We start from the raw sequence: 25,028 nt of genomic DNA, 5'->3' as shown, positions 1-25,028 counted from the left end.
ACTGCCCCTCAGTGCAGCACCTCACCTATGATAAGCCCTCAGTAAATAATAGGGACTTTTATGGTTATTTCTGTGATGTGGGCAGGACAGACCCTAGACCCTAGTGAGAAGGAGCTGTCATTGCCAATATGTGACTGCAGAGGATGCCTTGCTCCCAATGAGGAAATCCACCAGCCTTCCCTAGAAAACCTACCATCAGAGCCTTCGTCAGCACCGAAATTTTACCATACAAGTGGGGGAGACGCGCACTTGGTTTCAAGTGTGTGGCCTGTGAGAGCCGCTCAGATGGGCTTCCTCATCAGAGGGACCTCTTTAAGGCTTCCTCCTCTTGCATCAACCAGCAGCCCTGCCCTCAGCTCGAAGAGAAGTCTGTGGGGTTTGAAGACAAAGTTATCCAGCATAGAGATGAGCTGATCTACTACCTTCTGCTTATAGATGGAGCAGTGGACACCCAGTGTAAGGAAAGGACTTGCCCAAGGTCACAGAGGAGGTCAGCGGTGGCACAGGTTTTTTTGTGGCAATAAGAAAATGGGCTGATAAGGCTGGGTCTTTGAAGGCAAAACCACTGACAGGTTATCAGGAAGAAGTTTAAGCTTGCCTTAGAAGTGGAGCAGATGGGGAACCCAATTCATCTCCAGCAAATAGTTATGAATTAGGGTTTCTCTATAGCAATTAAAAACAAATAAGTAAATTGTACCTGCATTGGCATGCTTCCTCTCAACCTACTGATATACCTACCCTCACTGGAAACGTCTATCTCAACTAAGGTTGTTTCAGAACCTTTTGCTTTGGGAACAAGGGCATACAAACACTGGGATAATTTATGATGGTAATTTATGATGTGTTAAGTAGAGATAACTATATTTCTCCAATCTGCGTGGCCTAACATCTGGTTAAGTAAGGAAAATGGGCCTGGAAGATATGGTATTGATGATCCCCCTCTAAGGAGAAGTCTTAGCCAGGGTTGGGTACATTTGGTGAGCGTTGAGCCACGGCCAACCTGCTTCCGGGCCCAGGGCACTCCCATCCCTGCCCTGACGTGTGGTCCCACAGAGCTCAGGCAGAGGCCACAAGGTTCCCAGCCCCCATCAGACCCCAGCTTTGCCCCACTCCTGCTCTCTTCCTGGCTCCATGGGACAGTAGCATGCAAACTATGAACCAAGAAAAAGTGAAAAGCAAAAAGGGGAAACCTTGTTAAAACCACTACTGGTTTTTTGTTTTTTTGTTTTTTGTTTTTTTGAGACGGAGTCTCACTCTGTCGCCCAGGCTGGAGTACAGTGGCGCGATCTCGGCTCACTGCAAGCTCTGCCTCCCGGGTTCACGCCATTCTCCTGCCTCAGCCTCCTGAGTAGCTGGGACTACAGGTGCCCACCACCACGCCCGGCTAATTTTTTGTAATTTTAGTAGAGACGGGGTTTCACCGTGTTAGCCAGGATGGTCTCCATCTCCTGACCTCGTGATCCACCCACATCAGCCTCCCAGAGTGCTGGGATTACAGGTGTGAGCCACCACGCACAGCCAACCACTGCTATTTTTAAGGGTCAAGGATGACTTGACCTGCCCTGGAGGCAAGAAAACAGGTCACATGCACACCACACCCCTTTCTCCAATTGGCCTAGGGTTACAGACTCACTTCTGTTAGACAAAGACCTCCTTTCCAGAAGAGAATATGCTGGGCCACTCTGCAGATGTGGAGGAGTTTGGAGTAAGAGTAGGTGCCCCAGACATTGGACCAAGCATTCCACAGGTAGAAGGCTTGGAAGCTGGAAGCCCAGTGAGCATGGTTAAAGGTTAAAGGGATCAGGGAGCCTCAGCTCTGGAGTGGACTAAGATGCAGGTAGTAACAGCTTAGAGTGGGTCTCTAATCCCATCTAATCCACTCTGGACTCGAGGATCCCAGAAATCCCTTACCAAGCACTTTCTTTGTCTCACCTGCAGTGACTACCTCCCTTTCCCTTGGAAAGCCTAAGTTACCAGGCAGTGAAAGAACTGACCCCTGACTGTGCTGCTGTAAAAGCTCCCATGCCACACTGCTGCTTCTGAACATGCAGGCCCTTAGCAGTACCCCGTTTCTCACTCCAGAGCTCCACTCACAGTTACCAACTGTTTACAGGAAAGACAATGAGACTAAGTCCCCTGAGAGAAGGGGTTCATTATTACAAGTCAGGAAAACAGAGAGTTACAGTATGCTGACCCCCTCTACCTGGATACACAGTAACTAGTGTTGTTTTTGAAAACACCCAGGTTAGAGCCAGGTTTACATTTGACAAGCGTCAGTTAATTACAACAATAATATGAACCACACAACAGCATCAGCATGGCTGATGAATCATTGAAAAGGCTGAGTGACTCTTAGAATGCCCAATTAATGATTCACCCTATAAAAATGCATCTCCACACTGGTGCCCAGATCTGGCTCATTATGTTAAAATCTCTTACGCCACTTTGCCTTCCATACAGACTCTAAATATCTTCAGAACTTTGAACTTTGAAATAAATAAACATGAATACGCACTAACCAGGACTGGCTTCATGGGCACGCAACCTGTACAGCTAGTTATTCAGGGCCGGAGCTCCGAAGGGCACCACCCCCCGCTTGGATGAATGCTCTCTTGAAATTCTGAATAATTCTGGAACAGGGAGCCCCAGCATTTCCATTTTGCACAGGGACCTGAAAATGATGTTTCCAGTCTTAGGCTAAACTCTTAAAGAAGAAAGCAACAGAAAGTGAGACACAGGAATCCATACATCAAGCCACTTTTGCCCTCATCTGAAGCAAAATGCCCCACTCTTTTAAAATTCTGAAAAAGAGAAAGGTGCGGATTTTTTTTTTTTTTCTGGAGGAGGTGTTTCATTACATTAGAAATCCCTTATGAGTAGGTCTGGCCCTGTCCTCTAAGCTAACCCCTCTCCTCCCTGACCACCCTCTGCAGTAAAACTCCTCTCTGACCTGCCATGTCTGCAACCTGAGGTTGAGGTTGAGGAATAATTTCAGCTGCCCTGAGATAACAGAGAAGTCAGAGTCCTTGCTGTTTCCTTCTCCATAAAATGAAAGAGCATTGCGGGGGCAGGGGAAGGCAGAAGGGACTAAGTCAGCCTTTCCCAGCCCTTTCTGAGATGTTCAAAAATGTTCGCCCAGAGAGGGTCTCTATAGCAAAAAAAAAAAAAAAATTGAAAACTCTGGGTCAAATAAAGTTAACTTTCTGAACTGGAGGACTTTCTCAGAACCTTTAAAGAGTGGTAGAGTTAATGGGAATGGTGTGACTCTCCAAGCCTGGGTTGACAGCACTTTCCAAGCTCATTCTACCATAATTGATGGTACAACCCATCCACCCTGGGGAGTATTTACCATCAGGCTGAGGAATCTTGGACTTCAGAGCCTCTCCCCTCCCCTGGTCGTTGCAGAGCTCTGGAAGTACCCCTACAGAGTGTTCGCCTGGTCATGTGCTTGGCTAAAATTTGCAGAAGTAAGATATTGCTGTACCCATTTTCTTTTCTTTTCTTTTTTGAGAGGGAGTCTCACTCTGTTGCTCAGACTGGAGTGCAGTGGTACAATCTCAGTTCACTGCAACCTCCGCCTCCCGGGTTCAAGTGCTGTATCCATTTTCTTAAAGAAAGGTCCTAAGATTGTGTGAGCTTTGGGCCTCACAAAATGCACATCCTCCTCTGCATCCATCTTCACATCTGGCACCATCCTTACGTCATGCCTAACATCTTAACATGCGCCCACATCCCCCATTTAATCTAATTTATAAATAACTGTAGGAGTTGAGTTGGAGCTGGCATAATGTCATTTGCTTAGTAGACTCATAATTAAACATTCTTTCATATTGGTTTTGCTCAGTTGCAAGGAATGTTAATTTTGGAGGCAAAACTTTTTAAATTTCCATGTCACGATCATTTTCTTAGGCCCTGGGAAAGCATGTGAGCCCTGAGGACCAGGCCTACAGTGTGGGATGGATAAAATAGGGCTGCACTCAGCCAGCCTCCACAGTTCGAGAAATTCCATACTCATAGTGCGATACTGATTATTTTCATGGTCGTTTCCAATTCAGTGGAAATGTCAATTTAATATCTAATTCAGACTAAAGAGAGATTGGAGTGGTTGGGGGAGTCGAGTTTGGATTGCAGAAATTGAGCTTTTATTATTTTCGAGAAACAGCAGGTTTCCTTGAACTAGGTTAACAAGGTGTTATCTAACAAGACCTTAGGGGGCTGATTTAACGGTTAGGACAAGATTGTTGTGTAATTAGCTTATCAACTCTGTATATGTAAATGAAGGCTTTTAAAGTCCTAGGAAAACTGGCTCTTGCTCTTAAGTAATTTAACTGTTTCCCCTTGATGCTCTTCATTCTCTCCAGCTCGGACACTTCTTTCCTTAATTAAGCATTTATAGAAGTCCATCTTGTGCGCAGCACTGTGCCTAGGGATTGAAATATGAGTAAGACCAGTCCCTCCTCTCCACCAGCCCATGATCTAATCAGAGGTCAACAAACCTTTTCTGTAAAGGACCAGATGGTAAATACTTCAGTTTTGCAGGCCATCTCTGGTGCAATAATAACCCGACTCGGACTTTCAAGCACAAATTCAGCCACGGACAACGTATCAACAAATAAGTGTGGTCATGTTCCAATAAAACTTTATTTACAAAAGCTACTTGGGCCATGGTTTGCAGACCCCCTGGTCTAATGAGAGAAACAAAAATATAAATAATTCACTATGCAAAGATAGAAACTTAATTCTGTGCAATAATGGAAGCCCTAGCCAAATGCTGTGGATTCACAGGGAAGAAAGAAGTAATTGATTTCCAGGAGAGGCCAGAAGCTTCCTGGAAGAGGTAGCGAAGCATATGGAGCCATTCCCTCTTGGTTCAAGCCTTTATGGTCCCCCAGTTGCTTTGTTCTTATCCATTTTTCCTCCCCATTGAGGCCAAGGGCTTCTGTGACCTGGCATCATTTTGTATCATTCCTGGGGCCTAGCTAAGCTGTGCGCACATGTCCTGCCTGCAAAATCACAGCTTCTGAGTCAGCATCCAGTCAAATAAGGTTGATGCTGTTAGAGCAAAACTCTGATTGGGCTCTCACCCAGGCTTCAGATAAACACTTCTTGTTTGGAAAACCATGGTGCCTTTGAGGGGAATTAGACAATGTAATCTCCTCCTGCACGCAACCTCTGCTCTAACTCCTTTATTGTTCTTCCAGACACTTTCTCTTTGCATTTTCAATATCCAAATGCCATTTAGTTTATTGAGGCTTGTTTGCTCAGGGCTGGGCAAATAAAAGAACAAAGGAGGCTCTGAGCATCACCCCAGCCTTTGCTATCACGGGCTCTCAAGGTGAGCTTAGCAGCCTTCAGCACCAATCCCCTTAACAGGCTGTGGGCCAAGGTCGCTGGAGATGTAAGATGCAGGGCTATAAAGATGGGATAGGAGACAAGGCACTTTCTAAAAGGACTCCCGATAGCATATCTCCAACTCCACCAGGAACTAGGAAAAGGATGACACCCTGGCAATAACAGCAGGTAAATGAATTACTCACCCAGTAAAACTGATGGAGCTGATAACAGCAAGACCCAGAGGTTGCTGGGTCAGAGGTTGCATCAGGAGATGGCTTCGGAGATTTAGGCTGTCCATCACCTTCATCAGCCTTTCTCCAAGACCTCTCCAAGTCCATATCCAATCTACCTAGGAGCACAGTGCGCTCACTGTGCCACCCAGGCAGGGGCCACCCCTAAGCTCCTTCTCTAGAAACACTCTGCAGCCCCCGCTGCCCACTTGTTCCTGGAGTTCACCAGTGGGGGACAATGCTTGTGAGTCCCCCAATATTTGTATGACCCTTGGGGAAGCTAGAGGAGGACAAATCAGAGAATGCTGGATCCAAAATATGACTTTTCTCAGGATATCAAATCCAGTTAGCACCAGCAAGCACCTTGCCCCCCCCTTTGAACTCTGCAGGCTGCTTTCTGACCTGTAGGATGAACCTGCCACTCAGCCTACCTGCGGCTTATAGCTCCTAGGAGTACAACTTCCAGCCACTGCTTCTGGCGTGAAAGCTCTCAGCTCAAGCAAGGGAGGCAGAGTTCACACAGGGAGGTTAGGAATCTGGTTCACTGACCTATATGAATTGCCACCAATAAAGAGCCTTTCTCTTAAAATGAGGAAGAGAAGGAAGAAGAAAAGGCAGGGTAAAGGCAGAATCGATTCATATCCAGCCTCTGGGACTCTTTTGAGTCAATGGTCCCAGAACTGTAAAGTCTGCCTGTAAAATCTGTATTGCAAACAAACGCTTCCAGAAAAAGGTTGGGTGAAAAATCCCTCAGTCTTTTTCATCTTGGTGGGAAGGCCCAGGTGGTCAGATGACTGGGGGTGTAGAATAATGAGGATAGAGGGGCCCTGTCTAGGGCTCTCCCAGGTAAAGTCAGTTCCTCATCACTGGCTTCTCATCAAGGACGGTGTAAAAGCCAACAGCGGCGTCTACTTCATCCCCTCAAACAGACCCTTCCAAACCCAGGACTAAAGCTACAGAAGGAAGGAGGGAGGGGAGATGGCTTTGCTCCTGGCTCAGCTTCCATTGGCTGAGCTTCTACCGTGTGCCAGGCGTGCATTATGTCCTTTAGTCCTCTCGCACTCCTAAGTGACGTGTGATGATCTTGTTTTACAGATAAGGACACTCACAACATTTTCCCTCGGCCCTCCTGCAAGAAAGTGGCCAGGCTGGCAGTCAGCACAGGCCTGGCCTCAAACCCACACTCCTGCCACCAATATACTTCTGCAGAAAGAGAAGGAAGGTGTGTTTAATGTAAGTGTTAAATGTGTGACAGGAGATGGATGAGCCTGTGGGGGCTAAATTGACTTGCTAGGGGTTAGGAGAATGACATCCTGACTCATTCCTCCTTTCTGATCCCCACTTACCCATGCATACTCTTGGTTGGCCCAGGGGATGCTAGCCTCAGCCCTTGGGATCCACTCCCACTTCATGAGAAACCAAAACCAAATGTGGGGTCCTGCCTTGGCAAAGGTGAGTGACAGGCAGAGCTGGGATGCTCTGTGCCCATGGGCCCTCAATGCTCTACACCTCCTCTCCACCACATGGGCCCTTTGATTCATTTCTACCCCTGCATCCCTCACAGGGACCTTCTTGGATCAAGTCACTGTGCCTGCTAGCCTCTCCAGTCTCCTCCTCTCTCCCGGGGCCTCTGAGACTCTGGGTCCTAAGCTGGAAGCTTCTCACAGTCCCACAAGGCTCACAGCCAGGCCAGCCCACAGTTCTGCCTCAGCTAGGGTGGGACGTGTGTGCTGTGGCTGGAGAAGACATCTGACTCTGCAATCACTCCTCAGTCTTATTGTTTGACTACCATGCCTCCCAAAAGAATAGCAAGTGTATATCCAGTCCTCTTCCTGAGACAGAACAGAGGGGCAAGAGGGTTTATGGTTAGGCACCTGGAACCATAAACGTTTCCCCTTCAGAAAAAGTGGCAGGAAATGGGAGGGAGCTCATTTGTGGATGGAGATCATAACTGGATGTGGTCAGAGGGACCCCAAGAACCCAGTCTGTTCGCATGGCTGCGTGGTCATTCTCCTTCACAGCCTCTCTACATATTGTCCCTGATCTATCTCCACCAGTGCTTCCCTACTTGCCTTCTCTTCTCAAGGCCTGAGAGCCACTTCCTACTTCTTTATGATTTCTGTGGTCTCCCAGCTTCAGCCTGCAAAAGGCCAACTGTAGCCTTGCCTCTACCCACAGATATCATTTCAGAATCTGTCTCTGACTCCACCTGCCTTATTATCTCTGGTTTTCTTAGTTCAAATTCCCAAGAGCCTGAATCTGCTTGGCCCATCTTCTCACACCAAGCCACACACTAAGTTACTGGTCACTCTGTAGATTGATGCTGCTGGGTCAGGTTCCCAGCTCTGCTGGGGTCAGTCGGGTCTGAGCAGATACAGTCACAAGGCTGCAATGGCCCAATGGCTTTTTCTTGCCCATGGCACAAGATACAGCCAATTTACTGAGACAGCGTTATTGCAACAGAGAAAGAATTTAATAAACACAGGGCCAGCTAAACAGGAGACTGGAGTTTTATTACTTAGATCAGTCTCCCTGAAAAATTCAGAAACAAGGGTTTTTTAAGGATAATTTGGGAGGCAGAGAGCCAAGAAGTATGGAACAACGATTGGTTGGGTTGGGAGAAAATCATAGGGGGTTGAAGCAAGTTCTTCCCCCTGCCTTCAGTTCCTGAGTGGGATCACAGAACCAGTTGAGCCAGTTTACCCATCTGGGTGGTGCCAGCTGGTTCATTAGAATGCAGGGTTGAAAAATATCTAGAACACCGATCTTGGGTTTTACAGTAGTGACGTTATCCACAGGAGCAAGTGGGAAGGTTAGGAATCTTGTGGCCTCTGGCTGCATGACTTCTGAGCTGTAATTTCTAACCTTGCGGCTCATTTGTTAGTTTTACAAAGGCGATCTGGTTCCCACGCAAGGAGGAGGTTTATTTCAGGAAGAGGCTGTTACCGTCTTTGTTTCAAAGTTAAACTACAAACTAAATTCCTTCTATATTTCACCCAGCCTATGCCCAGGAATGAACAAGGGCAGCTTGGAGGTTAAAAGCAAGATGGTGTTGGTTAAGTCAGATTTCTTTCACTGTCATAATTTTCCCATGTCAGATTTTTCTCACTGTCGTAATGCTTGCAAAGATGGTTTCAAGGCTGACTGGGGACAGGGGCTGAGAGTTGGCCTTTCTGCTTATAAGGGTCTAACAGACTTTCTGAGTTGCTGCTCACCTGATGGAAAACCTCCACTCCATCCCCTCTTAGGTGTGGGATCTTGGACAAATCACTAAAGCTCCCTTAGCTGCAGTTTTCTCATCTGTAAATGAGGAACTGTCTATAAGCAGCTCTCTAGCTTTGATTTCAGAGTTGTGAGATGCAAATAAGCACCCAGCACAGCACCTGACTGAAGAGGAGTCCCTCTCTCTCATCCAACTGCAGGCAGGGTGGGCTGCATTCTTCGGAGAAATTTCCCTGCCGACCGCCCTCCTACTTCCTCGCCGCCTTCCCAGAGGTTACCCGCCCACCCTTCATGCTCTGGCTCCAGGATATCCCTTCCAGGAAGCCCACCCCAGTCACCCTTGCTGTCTGCAACCCCCTCTCAGAACCCTACACTACTTTCAGGCAGGATCACACAATGTCAAGTTTAATAATACCCTGTCCAATCCCACAGGCTCATTTCTCCACATGAGTTCATTCTCTCTCCAGAGTGTGAGCTCCCTGGCTGGAAACCATGCCTTTGCATTTAACCCCCTAAGGGCATCAAACAAGGCTATACAAACAGCGAGTGCCCCCAAAATACTTGCTGATATACATTCCAAGGACATAAAAAGGGCCTAAGCCCAGCTTCCTTCTCTTTTAAAAGAAGGCAGGACAATGATAATAACCACTACCTGTAAGGCAGTGTGTATTTGGTAAAGACTTGCTACATTCATTGTCTTGATTAATCAGCAACCCAAAGAGGAGAGTGGAATTCATCCCACAATGCAAGTGTGAATACTGAGAACCAGTGAGAGTCCGTGATGTGCCTGAGAGCACAGCTAGTAAGTGGCAGAGTTGTGATTTGAACCCAAGTCTTGCGACACCAAGCCCATTATTATTATTTATTTATTTATTGTCATATGGGGCTGTGAGCTTTAAAAGCCAAGAGAGAGAGGGTTCAAGAGGTGGCCAGTAGTTTTGCTATAGAGAAAACTGCAGCCATTGGGAAATAAGCAAATAGTTTACACCTAGATGCAGAGAGCACAGAGAAGGCAAATTGCCACTGGCTTCAAAGAGGCAATGGAACTTGGACATGTGGAAAGAAAGAGAGGCACAGGAGGAAGCCGAAGGCATCTGTGGGTGCAAGTGCATGGCTAGAGCTAGCTCAAGAGGAGTGTTGAGTAGAACACAGAGCCCAAAGGGAGCAATGTAGTGGCAAGCTACAAGGGAGCCCAGGACCCCAAGCTGGGGATGGTGACGAGAGTGTTCTCAGGAGGAGAGGGACAGTGAGAGATTCTTGTGAGTGATCACTCCACAGGACGCAGTGAGGGGCTGGCTGGGTCTGGAGCAAGTTAAAATAAGCCAAGGTCATTCCAAGCCCACAGCCAGAGCCATTGCTAAAATGTAGTTCTCATTAACCAATATGGGAGTGGCAAAAATTGCCACTGATTTTCACTGGGAAGGAAACAGGCAGTATCACATGATGTCAAATTTAATAAGATCCTGTCGCCATGCCCTATCTCATTACTCTGCACATGTTCATTATCTCCCCAGATCGGTGTTAGCTGGCTTTTGGAAATGATGTTTTCTCTTTTATCCCCCACAGCTCCTTATGCAGGGCTGAGCACATAGAAGAAGCCCAGCAAATAGCAGTGGATATAAATTTCAAGAGTATAAAATGGTCCTAAACCCCAGGGTCAGTGGAGGAACATTTCAGAGAAATTAGATATCAACTCAATCTCTTCCTAAAAGCACTTTGCAGTAGCAGCCAGCGGCATCCAACAACACCCAGCAATGAAACTGTGCCCCTCGAGGTAGAGAGTACCCCATCACTTGAGGTATCCAAGCAGAAACTAGACAACCATCAGAGGCTCTGTGGAAGGAATCCCTGCATTGGGAGGGAGACCAGACCGAACAGCTCCTACAGCCCCCTCCATCTCTCAGACGCTATGGTTCAAAAATGCAGTGGATTTGGTCTCCAGTTTCATTGGCATGCCCCATTCAGAAATAGCCAGACTGACTTAAAAAAAGAAATCTTGGTGCCTCTTTCTGTTTCTTTCAAACCCTTTAAATGTCAAGTTCCAGACCACTGCTTTGCCTTGCCGGGTGGTTGGATACCAAGCCCATGAGCACTGGATTTAGAATAGCACGCCTGGCGTGGCCGGAGGAGGAGTCTGACTTCATGCATTCCTAATGCACGTCTATTTTTACAGCCATGAGACACGTCGCCTTCCCTCGCTGTTCACATCAATATCACACAGGGACGCTGACACAGGGCCATCTGTCCCCGCAGACGCGTTCTTTTGGGAGGGGAGGCAGAGGGAACGGGAGGGGGATAGATATGCATTTTTGTTCTAAGTCTGAAAATTGATTTGGGATGTGATAGATCCCAGGCTTGAGCTGGCCAGAAACGTCTTTTGCCAAACCCTGTTGGGCATAATGTCTTATTTTTTCATCTCCTTCTGAAGTTTAGCACTGTCGGCCATCCACCCAAGTAATCATTCACTCACTCACTCATGCACACACTTGCCTGTGGCGTGCCAGCTCTGGGCCACGCTCCCTTTTGCCATGTTTGACTTTTCCAGAGGCCATGCCTGCAACGCAACAGGGTGTAGAGTTAGGAAGGGGCATGACCCGGAGGGTAAACAGATGAGGCAAGTCTTTGCTGAGCACCTGTGGTACGTCCAGGGCTGTGCCCAGTCTGCAAGTCCAACCAGGGGCTTTTCCTTAAAACAACCGTCCGTGTGTAAGACAAGAGATGAGTCCAGACTCGATGAGTCCAGCCAGAGAAGAAAGGGCTTCTTGCGTGCTGGAACAAAAACAAAGTGGTCTCAAGAGAAATGAGAGGTCTGGGTCTGTGTGGCTGTGGACCCCAGAACCTGGCCCAAGCTGGCTCCTCTGGGAGAGCCCCACACTCTGGGAAAGGAGCCCTCAGAATGCATCTACACAAAAGAGCCCCACTGGGAGCTCAGCCCTTGACTATGGATTCAGGTTTCCAAAGGTTCTGGGGCCCACCAAAGACTCCCTCCTCTGGTAATGCAGCCACTTTTCCTTTGACATGGCTCCCCCAATTCTGGTGGTCCTGAGGGACCTGTCAATCATGCAACCCTACCTTCCATTGGTAAAGGTCCAGTGCCAGGTCCAACCAGAGTACTCTCTGAAGGAAACTACAATGATTAATTCAGGGAGGCATGGGTGATCCTGGTGAGGCAGTAAGAGGCTGCCCTGGGACTTTTCTGCCAGAGGTAACAGGGAAAAATAACCTCAATTGTTATTGCTAAATTGAGAGAATATGAGTCTGAAACCACCAGTTACCAGCTTGCCTCCTCCACAGAAAAGACTTGTATGAAGGATAAAGCCAACGGGAGACCACAAAAGCCAAGAGGAGAAAGATAGAATCTGATGACTTCACCTGACTCCTGGTTCCACAATGTGAAACCAGCCCGTGAATTAGCTATTGGTGAGAGCCAAAAAATCCTTTCCGCCCTCTCTTTCAAACAAATTTGCCTTGAACAGTTTACCCACCAATTGGCACTTAGAACTTCTTGGCCAGGTGGGGCATTAAGAGTGGGATCTCGAGCTGGGCGTGGTGGCTCACGCCTGTAATCCCAGCACTTTGGAAGGCAGAGGCAGGCGGATCACGAGGTCAGGAGATCAAGACCATCCTGGCTAACACAGTGAAACCCTGTCTCTACTAATAATACAAAAATAAAATTAGCCAGGCGTGGTTGTGGGCACCTGTAGTCCCAGCTACTAGGGAGGCTGAGGCAGGAGAATGGCATGAACCCAGAAGGTGGAGTTTGCAGTGAGCTGAGATCGCGCCACTGCACTCCAGCCTGGGCGATAGAGCAAGACTCCGTCTAAAAAAAAAAAAAAAAAAGTGGGATCTCGGCATTACTTGTGTTCACCCTCCGAGGATCTCCAAATCCTGCACTAGAATGTGTACTGGTGCAGAGGGCAGCCACCAGGGTCCCTGTTCCACCCATTCCAGACCTGATCAGAGATGTCACCCTCCAGGGCCAGCAGCCACAGGCGACGGGGCATCTTTGTGAGCACCCACCCTAGACTCCAGCTGTCCCTGACGTGGCAGGTCCCATTGGTGCTGCAGCTTCCAGACCAGTGAAGCATCCTCTGGCCTCAGGCAGCTGCCACTTTGTTTCAGCTCTGGGAACAGACTAAACTGACCCTGTGTGAAGCTAGGAAATGCCTGGACATTTGGGAGAAGGGGGTCTGAGACAGAGACGAGGCTCCTAGGAAATCTGAGTATATGTGAAGCTGGGAAATGCCTAGACATTTGGGAGAAGGGAGTCTGAGAGAGAGACAAGGCTCCTAGGAAATCTGAGCATGTAGGGGCTTAAACCCTGCTCTTTCGACCATTGCTAGAAAAGGCATTATTTACACTCAGACCATGAAGCTGGTTGCCCCAGGTCTGCTGAACCACAGGAAGAAATCCAGTTTCCAGGGTAATAGGGGCACAGAGCTGACACTCAGTGAATCATTCCCCACCCTAATATAAAAGGCAAATCTAGGGGAGGAAGTTCGCCTGAAAGCCACCAGGACTCCCACAGATAAAGACAAGACAAGATGGTCTTGCTCTGGAGAAGCCCATGGCCCCAGTTAGAAGACTCTTTTCTAAAGAAAGTCATACATAGTGTGGTCTGAAGCCCATCTTTTCATTAAATTTATTTTATTGTGGCAAAATATATGTAACATAAAATTTGCCACTTTAACCATTTTAAGTGTACAATTCGTTGGCAGTAAGTACATTCACAATGCTGTGCAAGCATCACCACTATCTATTTCCAGAATGTTTCTGTCATCCCATGCTGAAACTCTGTACCTATGAAGTAATCATCCCCCATTCCCTCCTAGCCCACCAGCCCCTAGTAGCCTGATTCCACTTTTTGTCTCTGTGAGTTTTTCATTCTGGGCACTTCATATAAGTGGAATCATTCAATATTTCTCCTTTTATGCCCAGCTTATGTCACTTAGCATAATGCTTTCAAGGTTCATCCATGTTGCAGCATGTCAGGATTTCATTTATTTTATTTTTTATTTTTGTGGGTACGGAGTAGGTATATATATTTACTGGGTACATGAGATATTTTGACACAGGCATACAACGGATAATAATCACATCAGGGTAAATGGGGTATCCATTACCTCAAGCCTTTCTCCTTTCTTTGTGTTACAAACAATCCAATTATATTTTGGTTTTTTTTTTTTATTTTTTCTTCTTTGATATTTTCTTTTCTCAGCATTTGAAAGGAATCCTTTATTTTTAAATGTACAATTAATTATAGTTAACTGTAGTCACCATGTTGTGCTATCAAACACTATTTATCTTATTCATGCCTTTTTGTGATTGCATAATATTCCCTTGTATAGATAGACAATATTTTGTTTATCCACTCATCCACCGATGGACACTCGGGCTGTTTCCACCTTTGGCTATTGTGAATGATGCTGCTATGAACATTAATGTAAAGTATTTATTTGAGGGGTCACAGGATGATTCTATGTTCAATGAGGAAGTGCTGAGGAACATGTGAGGCACATGGATGGAAGGATGCAGGGAGGGCACAGGAGGACGGGAGAAAGAACAGAAACTTGAGGTTCAGAGGAACCAGTCAGAGTCCCCACCTGGTCCCTTACTGTGGCTTTGGATCTGCGACTTGACCTTCTGTGTCTGTTCATGAACAGAGTGGAGATAATCCCTCCATCTCCTAGGGGTGAGGTGAGGATAACACGTGTGACAAGGTAGAGGAAGATCAGCGCCTTCACAGCTGGCACAGAACCCCTCTTAGGGGAAGATCTGCCTTGGTTTGATGTCTAAGCAAATGCTTCTAACAGAAGCAGGTGTGTCACATATAGTTGCGTGGGTTACTTTCTGGACTGGACAAGGACACCAGTTCAAGAGGGAAACGAGGGGCTGAAAGCTAGGCTGCTCTACACTCACCCAGCCATGTGACCTGGCACAGGGCTGAGCCGTCCCTCACCAACTCCCACACAGCAGTGAATATCGAGTTTCTCAGTTCAAATATGACCCCCTGGCTCCCCAGTATTCTATAGCTCCACACTGCCCTAGGATAAAGTTCGAAATTTTCTGTGTGTCTTACAAGGCCTGCAGATCCAACCCCTCCCTGCCTTTATAGCTCCCACTCAAGCCACCTACTCCTTGAATCCACTTCTCCCACTCTCCTGAATTTCTTGAAATCCTCTCTCTTCTCGTTTCACTTTTCAGATGTGGAAACTGAAGTTTTACCAAGGTAAATGCCTCGCTCAAGGTCACACTGCTGGCAAAAAGCACAGCCAGGTTAGAATCTAGATTCAGTAAACCCAAAGTCCACACTCTTTTGGCTACAGGGTTAGAGTGCAGAGAGCACTGGGGGTCAGGAGCCCAGGGGCTCCTAATATAGATAACTAATATTAGTTATCTCCTACTGCACTTGCTAGTTATCAGCTCTGCACTTGCTAGTGGGCTGACCTTGGGCAAGTCACTTCCCTAAGATTCTTGGCCCTGCCACATACTAGCTTTGTTATCACAAAGCACTGTACAATCTGAGGAGCATTAGGGGGTGTTGTAATGGGAGGACATTATTGCCATTATATGGGAGTTGGCTATTCTTGTCTCTTCTGCCTTCAGTGGGAACTCTGTTGTGCCTTGTGAATAAAACCTGTAGAGGAAGCACAACTTGAAATGGAAAAATCTCTGGCCAGACCAGCTCAATTTCCAATGGCCTGGGACATTAAAGTAGCCAGGTACCTGGAGATTGCTAAAGCACTCTGAACAGACATTCAACTCTAGCACTTCATTTCCTTAACAAAGATTGGAATGAACAGAGAAATGACACTGCAGGAATCTATTTTACAGACAAAGATTGGAAAAATAAGAGAAAATGAATTTCCGTCACTTCTATGTGCAGATTGAAGCTCTTCAATTGCCCAGCCAAATGTCACTGCATTTACGTCAGCATATCATGCTGCCAGGTCCAGAGGACAGGAATCAGCTCACACCGGGGGGCCCCAGGCTCTTGCTGGCCCCAGTGCTTTGACTCACAACGGACAGCTCCCTAGGATTTGGGGTCTGGGACAATCCTTTGGGAATTCTCTGGAAATGCTGTCTACTGGCCCAGCCAATCTTTTCCCAATAGCATTTAATGGAGTCTGACACCTTCTAGGGCTTTATGCTGAGGTGAACCTAGCACCTCCTTCCCACCACCCAGATGCAGAAGTGGCCAAATAAATAAGCAACTTTACTACAGTTTTCCATATTGATTCTCCAAACCACATACATGATCAAAACTTGTACAGACACACCCTATGGCCCAGCAACTTCCCTCCCCAGTAATATTAGTTTTCTCCTACTGCATAACAAACTGTCTCAAAATTTAGTAGATTAAAACAACAAACATCTATTATCTCCATTTCCATGGGTCAGGAATTTGGGAGCAGTTTTGCTGTTTGCTTCTGGCTCTCAGCTGGGCACGGTGGCTCATGCCTGTAATCCCAGCACTTTGGGAGGCCGAGGCAGGCAGATCACGAGGTCAAGAGATCGAGACCATGCTGGCCAACATGGTGAAACCCTGTCTCTACTAAAAATACAAAAATATTAGCTGGGTGTGGTGGCTCACACCTGTAGCCCCAGCTACTCGGGAGGCTGAGGCAGGAAAATGACTTGAACCCCAGAGGCGGAGGTTGCAGTGTGCCAAGATCACGCCACTGCACTACAGCCTGGCAACAGAGTGAGATCCCATCTCAAATAAATAAATAAATAAATAAAAATAAAAAAAACACGGTGCTGTGCGAAAAAGATAAAATACAGGATGAGCTCTATAGCACCAGTCCATTGATATCAATTAAAGATACACACAGGTAAAACAACAAAATACATTTTGTAGGAACACTTAAAAACAAAATACATTTTAGAACAGTGATCTATGGGGGTGGAGTAGGAACAGGAGAAGGCAATGAGGAATAAAGGAATAAGTAAATAAACATATAGGGCCTTAAAGGAACCAGTAATTATGGGTGTCAAGACCTGAGAAATAACCCGACACGCTGCACCCAAGACCCAAAAGAACCCTTGTGTAAGGAAAGAGATCACTTCCCTACACCTGGATCAGCTAGGGTGATGCCACCTACTGCACAGCTCTCTTCGGGATGGTTGCTTTGTTGTTGTTGATAATTATGTTGTTTTTTTGTTTGTTTGGTTGGTTGGTTGGCTGGTTCTGTTTTGCAACCAAACCCCCATCTCCAACCCACTCTCGAGAATTCCAAACTCCATTCGCACCTGGGTATTGCACAAACTGAATTCATTACCTTCCTTCTAAATCAGCTCTTCTTCCGTAGGCTCTCTCAAGGAAGGGCTCCACCATCCACCCAGCCATCCCATCAGAAACTGCATTATCATCCATCCTTCTGCCTTCTCGCTCTGCCCAGATCTGATAAGACACCCTGTAGATGCCAGTTCAAGCTCTTATCATCCCGTCTTTCTAGATAGGGCCTTCTTGTCTGCAGGTGGAAGTACAAAAGGTACTTGCCTTCACATCACTAAGACACTAAGGTGTGAGGAACAAACAAACAAATAGCTCACACTTGTTCAAGCAAAAACTAGCACACATGTCGCCAGGCCCTGCTTTCCATCTCCAGGCCCAGCTCTACTGTCTGCCCTGGGTAAGCGTCCCCTACCCACGGCTCGCAGACAGGTTCTCCTCAGGAGGGCATAAGGTTCTCCTCAGGCAGAAACTCCTGGTCCTACATCCTCTCAGCTTCACATCCTTCAGGGGAAGGTAAGACCTTCTTCCCAAGCATCGCTGGCTCTCTTTGGGTCATGTGGCCATCCCTGAATCAACCACGGTGGCCAAGGAAATGCTCTGATGGGCCAGGCCTGAGTTCACGTCACACCTCTGCACTGAGGTAGAGTCACCTCTCAGATGCGCAAGGAATGGCAGTGGGGCAGGATGGGGTCCCCTCTATGGGAATCAGGACACAGTGACCAGATGAAGGGCCAATGGCACCTGGGCAGCTCCATGGTCAACGACTACCACTATCTCACAGGGTGTCATGAGGATGCATTGAGATTACAAATTGGGCATATAAGATACTCCCAATAAAAGTCACTATTTACTATCACATTTAGGATTTAAAAAGAAAAGAGGAAAAAGGCACTATTACCAACATCAGCGTCATCTTGCATCAACATCAGCGTCATTAACTTGTAGGCAAGTGTTTGAGCACATTGATACTTTAAAAAATTAGAGGCCAGGCATGGTGGCTCACACCTGTAATCCCAGCACCTGCACAGGTCAAGGCAGGTGGATCACCTGAGGTCAGGAATTCGAGACCAGCCTGGCCAACATGGTGAAACCCTGTCTCTACTAAAAATACAAAAATCAGCCAGGCGTGGTGGTGCGTGCCTGTAATCCCAGCTACTTGGGAGGCTGAGGTAGGAGAATTGCTTGAACCCAGGAGGCGGTGGCTGCAGTGAGCCGAGATCATGCCATTGCACTCCAGCCTGGATGACAGAGCGAGACTTTGTCTCTAAATAAATAAATAAAAACTAGAAATCCAAAAATTAGCAACACAAGCAAATGTAAGCCCTTACAATCCTTAAGCAGTTTTAGCAATAGTAGATAATGGCCAGTCAGTGCCACTCATGATTTTATTCTGCTTCCATAAATTAAAAAGCTTTTACATGTCACAATTTTCTAATGAGTACATACATTATTTGTCGACAGCATCTCAGTTTTAAATTTAAAACACTCTATTAGAGTTAATCAAAATCTTTAGGAGAAATGACATATTCCAGTTTATCAGAATTCCTGCAGTTCTTCTGGTGGGTTCCACACACACAACTTGGGCCCAGGTTTTTACCCAGGGTCCTTGGCTCAGTCTTTGAGTCTTTTCTACCTCAAAGTGTTCTCACCTCCACTAAAACGTGAACTCCCAGAGGGCTGAGAGCCTGTCCACACTTCCCTGAGTCCCCTAAAGCTGCCTGTAAGGGTGAAGTCTTCCGAGTTGGTTGTGTGGCTCTCTAGGGGTCTGGCTAGCCACTGTCTGGCCGTCCATCTGACTGACAGCACGGCCTGGATCCCAGTCATTGGCAGAGTTCCCATCCGTCTACACAGCCCACATCCTTCCAGCCCCGCTGCCAGCCAGGGCTTAGGTCCCATCCATTAGAGGCTCCATTTGTGCCATTAACGGGAGCCCCGGCAACAGCTGCCGGCAGCAGGTGCAAGGCCAAACAGAGCCCGGCTCTGGAGAGAAATCTTTTGCTTGTTGGAACCAGCTGTAGGGACGGTGAAGAGAAGTGGGAGGGGGCAGTTCTTTCTGAAAGACAGCACAGAACAGGGAAAGTTTGGTCCTGGCCATTTTCATCTTTGAGTCCGTCAGTCTGACGGGCCAGCTGGTTGTCCACCCAGCCACACTAGTGCTGAATACCCCTCCTCACAGGGACTGGACGGCCCACCTGCTCCTCACACTTCTAAGGAGCCCCTGCTCCATCTCCAAGTCCAAACTTGCCTCCTTCCCAGCGAGGGGAGGAGATAAATGAAGAGAAGAAAACAGACCACCAAGTAGAGCCTCCATCTGTGGAATAAATGCAGATTCTCAGGCCCTACTCCAGATCCCTGAATCAGAATCTGCAGTTTAACAGTCTCCAGGTGCACACTGAAGTCTGAGAAGCCCTGGCTTGGAGAGCAGGCATCCGGTTCATCATGTAACCATCTTTCCTGAGCCTTCACCACATGCCTGGCACTGGAGTCCCTCAGTGACAAAGCGGAGAAAACATTCCACTTCTTGTGGCACTAACTGTCTGGTGGAGAGAAACAGACAATAAATAAGATAAATACATAAAATAGATAGTATGCTAGTGGGTGATAACTGCTAAGGAGAAAAATTAAGCAGGGCAGAGGAGTAGAGAACGTCAGGGTGGGCAAGGGGCAGTCGTGACTAGGAAGTCCCCCTGAGAGGCAGGAAAGGACCTGAAGGAAGTGAGGCTGAGCGGAGGCACAGAGCGGGGGACAGCAACAGTGTGCTTGGGACTGAGGGGATTCCCGGGATATGGGACTTTCAGTTTTAAAACTAAGACACTCCCCAGGCAAACAGGGACAGCTGGTCACCCTATCACGAGGGTGAGGGTGGTAGATGAGGTCAGAAGAGGGGGACAGCGAGCATCCTGCAGGGTCTCCTCACTCACAGTGTGCCCCCGCCCCAGCAACCCTGCAGCACCTGGAGGCTTGTTAGAAATGTAGACTCTCAGACCCACCCCAGAGCTTCTAAATGGGAATCTGCATTTTTCAAGGTCCCCAGGAGACCTGGCTGTTCATTAGCTCCTTGTAGACCTTGACGAGGACTTTGGAGTTTACTCTGAGTGAGATGGAGGCCATCGCAGATGATGCACTCTCACGTTTAACAGGCTGCTGGTTGGAAATAGACTGCAGGGAGGGAAGCACTAAGGACAGGCCAGCAGTTGTCCAGGTCAGCAGTAACAGCAGCTGCTGGCCCAGGCCAGTCACCACAGAGCTGCTGGAAGGGGGAGGGTTCTAGATAGATTTCCGAAGGGGAGACATCACTGAGGGCTTAAGTAAGCAAAATACTGTCTACAAAAGCTTTCTCCTAACCTCACCTCCCTTGGGTTAATCACGTGCATTAATCCCCTTCCTTCCAACAACACTTTTGGGGGACCTGATTGTAGAAGTCCCTATACTAGAGGAATGAGATCGGCTCACAGGAGGCAGCCCCGAGCCAGCCACTGCAGGACTATATGGTGTGCTCTGTGATGAAGGGAACCCAAGGGGCTCTGAGAGGAAGAGTCTGAGGCAGGAGTTGGAATCCAGGGAAAGGTTCCCCTGAAAGACTTGTCCTCACATCAAAGCTAAATCTCAAGGAGCCCTAAATCCAAGGAGCTCCTGTAAGTACCAGAGGGTATGAGGGAGGGCAGCAGCCCCAAATGCAGGACCATGGGGTCACTCTGGACATGGGTATGGTCACCTGCTGAGACCCGCCCCTCAAGGCTTCTCATTGCCCATAGAACAAGTCCAATCTCATAGCCTAAAGTCCAAGTTCTCCTTCCTTTAAGCCCAAAAGTATTCTTCAGTTTTATTTACCAGTCCTCTTCTTTGTGACACCACCTGGGCCATCCTCACTCAGGCAAGCGGGCTCCTGCTCTGGACCCAGTCTATAAACAGCCCCATTCTGACCGTTCCTCCAGCCGTGCCCCTCACCTTGCAACAAGCATCTGTAGGGCTAAGCCCAAAGTCTACTGACCCTCTCACCTGAAGACCATGCTCCAGTATCTGGATTCACTGCTCAACTGGACCCAGCCCCCTTCCAGAGCCCCCACCAATCTTCTCCCAGCTGGCCCTGCTGAGGGTGAACAGAGGGTTCACATGCACACCCTGGCCAGCTGTTTACTGGAACTGTGTTCAGTGCTTGGATGTGTGGGCTGAGGGGTCCACACAGTGTGGATGCAGTCAGGGGTGGGAAGAGAAGGGATGCGCTACAGCCTCTCTCTGCTCCATCTCATTCCGGTGCAAAATTCCAAGGATTCTGAAAATTCTAAATTGGAACCCACCTTCCAGGTCATTATGAAGGCACATGTGTCCAGATAAGCAGATAAACCTATGCTACTTAACAGATTGTTAGTGTGAGTTACGGCTTTTTAATATTGAGACATATGGTCTGTGGCCTCCATGTGTACTCTTACCCTGGGCCCCATGAATGTTTTGACCAGGCCTAAGGCACAACTTTGACCCTGTAGATCTTGGAATGCTCCTCCCCTCCCCTGCTTGTTCTATCTGACCTGAAATACATTCAAGGGCCATATGGAAAGCATCTGTCATTCCTGCCTGCCCACATCAATCCTGTCCCCTTTCAGCTGGTGCCTGAGGCCTTCTTTTCTGGAAGAAACCTATTCCTTGTGGTTTGGATGGGGCTGAGCTCCTAGGGGCTAGTCCACTGGAACTATCAAATAAGACTATCCCTTTACAGTGGAATGATAGGCAAGCACAGAGAGAAGAAGGCAGAACCAGGGGAGACAGCCCAAGGAATCCTTTGTGAGCCCCTGGATCCAGCCATGCCTGAACCTAGAGTTACCTCTGGGCTTCACAATTACCTAAACCAACAAATGCCACTTTTAAAATTAAGCTGGATGCAACTGGATTTCTGTCACTGGCAACTGAAGAACCTTAATGCGAATTCTAATTCATAAAATCATAGGTGTCAGCGCCTGGACAGGCCTTAGAAACCTTCTGATAAAGCTTCTGCTGTTCCGTGTGAAGAACCTGAGACTCAGAAAGGTGAAATGGTTTGTCCCAATTCACACTGTAAATGAGGGTGAGAGCTGAGACTGGAATGGCGATCCTCACTCCTAAGCTGTGGCTCCATGCTCCCTCTCCAAGTCACCTTCCCGCACCCTCCCACACCAGAGCTGTACCCCTCCCTCCGTCAGCAGCAGTGTGAGGTCCCTGTTGTACACATCCGTTTCTTGTCCTGCATTTGCATTATCAGTTCATTGGTTCCAGGAGACGTTGCACCCCAATTCAAGCAGCAAATCCCTTGAGGGAAGAATGCCAGCCACCGCCCCTCATCCTGGAGTCCCACTGGGCCTGGCTCCACACCTGGCTAATCACAGGGGCTGAAAGGTACTTGCTAATTTACCAGTCAAAGGCCTTGATGCCTGATTGGCTAAATCCAGCCTCCCTTCCATCAAGTGCGCCATCTCTGAGTTAATGTTTCTCCCAGGCAAGCCTTTTTTATCCAACAAGCTATTTCCCAGGCCATTAGGAGGAACTACAACCAGTGGCAGAAACGCTATGTTGCTTTTTTTCTCCATTTCCTTTTGTTTTCAATTTTCTGCTTGTGGAGTTGGTTCTTTTTTTTTTTTTTTCCTCCCTTCTTCTTTAACAGCCCAAGTTGCTAAATTGCACATCGCCAGCAACTCCTGTGAGTTTAGTCCTTAAGTGTTACATTTCTGTAACAGATACTCCATAAGCAGCACTTATCTTCAGGAGGGGCTGGTAAGGCACGCTAAAATTACATTTCCATTTCTGTTCCTATGTTTTTAAGCTGTTATTTTAGCATTTCTGACTAGTTCACAGTTGACACCTACTGATGGAAAATTAAATGAAACTTGGCCAAGAGCGAGCCTTCCCTCTCTTCCCCAGGCTGGGAACTATATCCTTTTTATAAGGACACACAGCTGTAGAGAGGCAGAAAGACTCCCAGATTTGGAAACACAAAATCTGCAGCACAATCCCAGCTCTGCCTCTAAGTAGCTTTTGGACTTGGGGCAAATCACCTAAAAACCTCTGAACCTCATTTCTCTCATCGATAAGTAGAAATCATACCTAGACAATGGGGTTATTGTGAGGTTTTATATTATGTAAAAATATCTGACAATACACTGACAACATGAACACTATCCTATGAAAATTCTTGGCACACAGTAGGCACTCAATAAATGTAATAGTTTCTAGACTTTAGACTTTAGTCCTTTTTTTCTTAGCCACTTGATTTGATATCCTTTGATTTGGTTTATGCTCCAAATTGGTTAATCGATTAAACATAGGAATTACAGGGTTCTTTTTCCCAGTTAAATTGGCAGATCATACCCCAAATATATGCTACACTAAGGCTATGGGGTCAGGCTCAGTTAAAACCCTTCAGCAGCTCCCTGTTGTTCAGGGGATCAAGTCCATGAACTGGCCCCTCCCTTCCTCCTCATCTCCTGCCATGTTCCCACCTGGAATTCCTAGTCACGCACTTCCAGCTGCTTGGTGTGGCCCACAGGGGCCTTTGCCTGCCTGTCATCCTGGCCAACTTGTCTTCAGACTGTGAGACTGAGCTTTGCTGCATCCTGTCTTTGGGCTCCCACGGCGCTGTGTGCCTCCTCCCTTAGGACCACCGTCAATGGTCTGTCCATCTCCCCCTAAATGTGAGCACCAGGTGGCATGGATTGTGTCTTTTACCCTTGGTGCTAGAAAAATGCCTTGGTGTACAGTAGGAGCTCAGAAAAATTTTTCTGAACAGTATAAAAAGATTAATTACCACATGAAAATAAATAAGAAGAAGATTTGCTATGTAAAGACAGAAAGTCTCCAATTAATATACAAATTCAATGTAATTCCCACCCATATCCTAATGAGGTTTTATGAAACTTGAAAAACTAGTTCTTAAGTTTGTCTGAAGAGTAAATTCATAAGGATAAACAAGATAAGCTTGAAACTCGCTCTGCTAAATATGAAAATATGTCATAAAGCTTCATCAATTAGTATGAAAGTAGAATAGGTGAATGGTTGATGGGATAGACTAAAGAGTTCAGATATATATTCCTGTGTATTTATGAGAACTGGGGACATGATAAACATGGCATTTTATATCAGCAGGGAAAGATGGGCTGCTTAAAAAAAGGAAAGTCAATCACCAGCCATCTATATGGGAAAAAGCAAAAGTTAGGTCCCTTCTGGTATCAGCCAGGATAGACTACGCTATGCTGTGGTAAAATATCCCCCCAGTCTCAGTGACTCACCACAGTGAAAGCTGATTTCTGGCTCAGGATACTTGTTCATTGAGATTGGACATTGAAATCACACAGGAGCCAGGCTGACGGAGAAGCCACCATCTCAGACGCTGCCAGAGAAGGTCTAGACACAGACCAGAAAGTCCTGAATCCACAATCAAGTACCCGTTCTTGAAGAGCCCCATCACTTCTGCTCACACCTCTGGCTAGAACTAGTCTCACGGCCCCAGCCAACCGCAAGGAGCACAAGATGTGCATCCTGCCCCAGGCTACAAAGTGAAGAAAACCAGAAATATCTGGTGAAGAGGACACTAACCACACACTGCTTTCACCATCTCATCCCCCTCCCCCTCCCCACAAAAGAAGTATTTTCAATGATTTTTTTTAAGCTGAAGAAAGTATGAGGAAAGATTTCTTTATATATAATCTTGGAGAGGAATATGCCTTCTATTCAAGGCATTAAACCCAGAAGCCATAAGAGAAAAGAATTACAGATTTAATTGCATAAAAGTGTAAAATTTTTGCATGGCAAAATAATCTATAAATGAAGATAAAGTGACAGAACAGAGAAAATAGTTGTACCATCATATGTAACTGACGAAAAGTTAATATCCGTAATATACAAAGAGTACCTGGAAATGAATAAGAAGATTCAACATGCAGAAAAATGGGTACCTGGTAGATAGCCTTGGGTAGAGGATTTGGGGAAATACATTTCCTCAAAACTGTTGTTAGAAATGTAAACCAGTTTTTCCTTTT

General features: G+C 47.0%; 1 long non-coding RNA gene across 2 annotated transcripts in view; it reads left to right on the top strand.

Moving 5' to 3' along the window:
- LOC114679441 (uncharacterized) overlaps nt 1-25,028 on the top strand; it is a 50,429-nt gene that overhangs the window by 1,337 nt on the left and 24,064 nt on the right. Inside the window, exon 2 of one of the 2 annotated variants that reach the window (XR_003731294.2) lies at nt 6,660-6,797. The exons of the other annotated variant lie outside the window; for it this stretch is intronic. This is a non-coding gene — a long non-coding RNA (uncharacterized LOC114679441). The remainder of the gene's footprint in view (nt 1-6,659; nt 6,798-25,028) is intronic. 2 annotated transcript variants of the gene reach the window in all.

The sequence above is a fragment of the Macaca mulatta genome, chromosome 7 (genome assembly GCF_049350105.2).
Source record: "Macaca mulatta isolate MMU2019108-1 chromosome 7, T2T-MMU8v2.0, whole genome shotgun sequence".
In the NCBI taxonomy this organism is placed as follows: domain Eukaryota; kingdom Metazoa; phylum Chordata; class Mammalia; order Primates; family Cercopithecidae; genus Macaca; species Macaca mulatta.
Note: the sequence above shows the minus strand (reverse complement) of the source record. Positions and strands in the feature narration are given on the sequence as shown.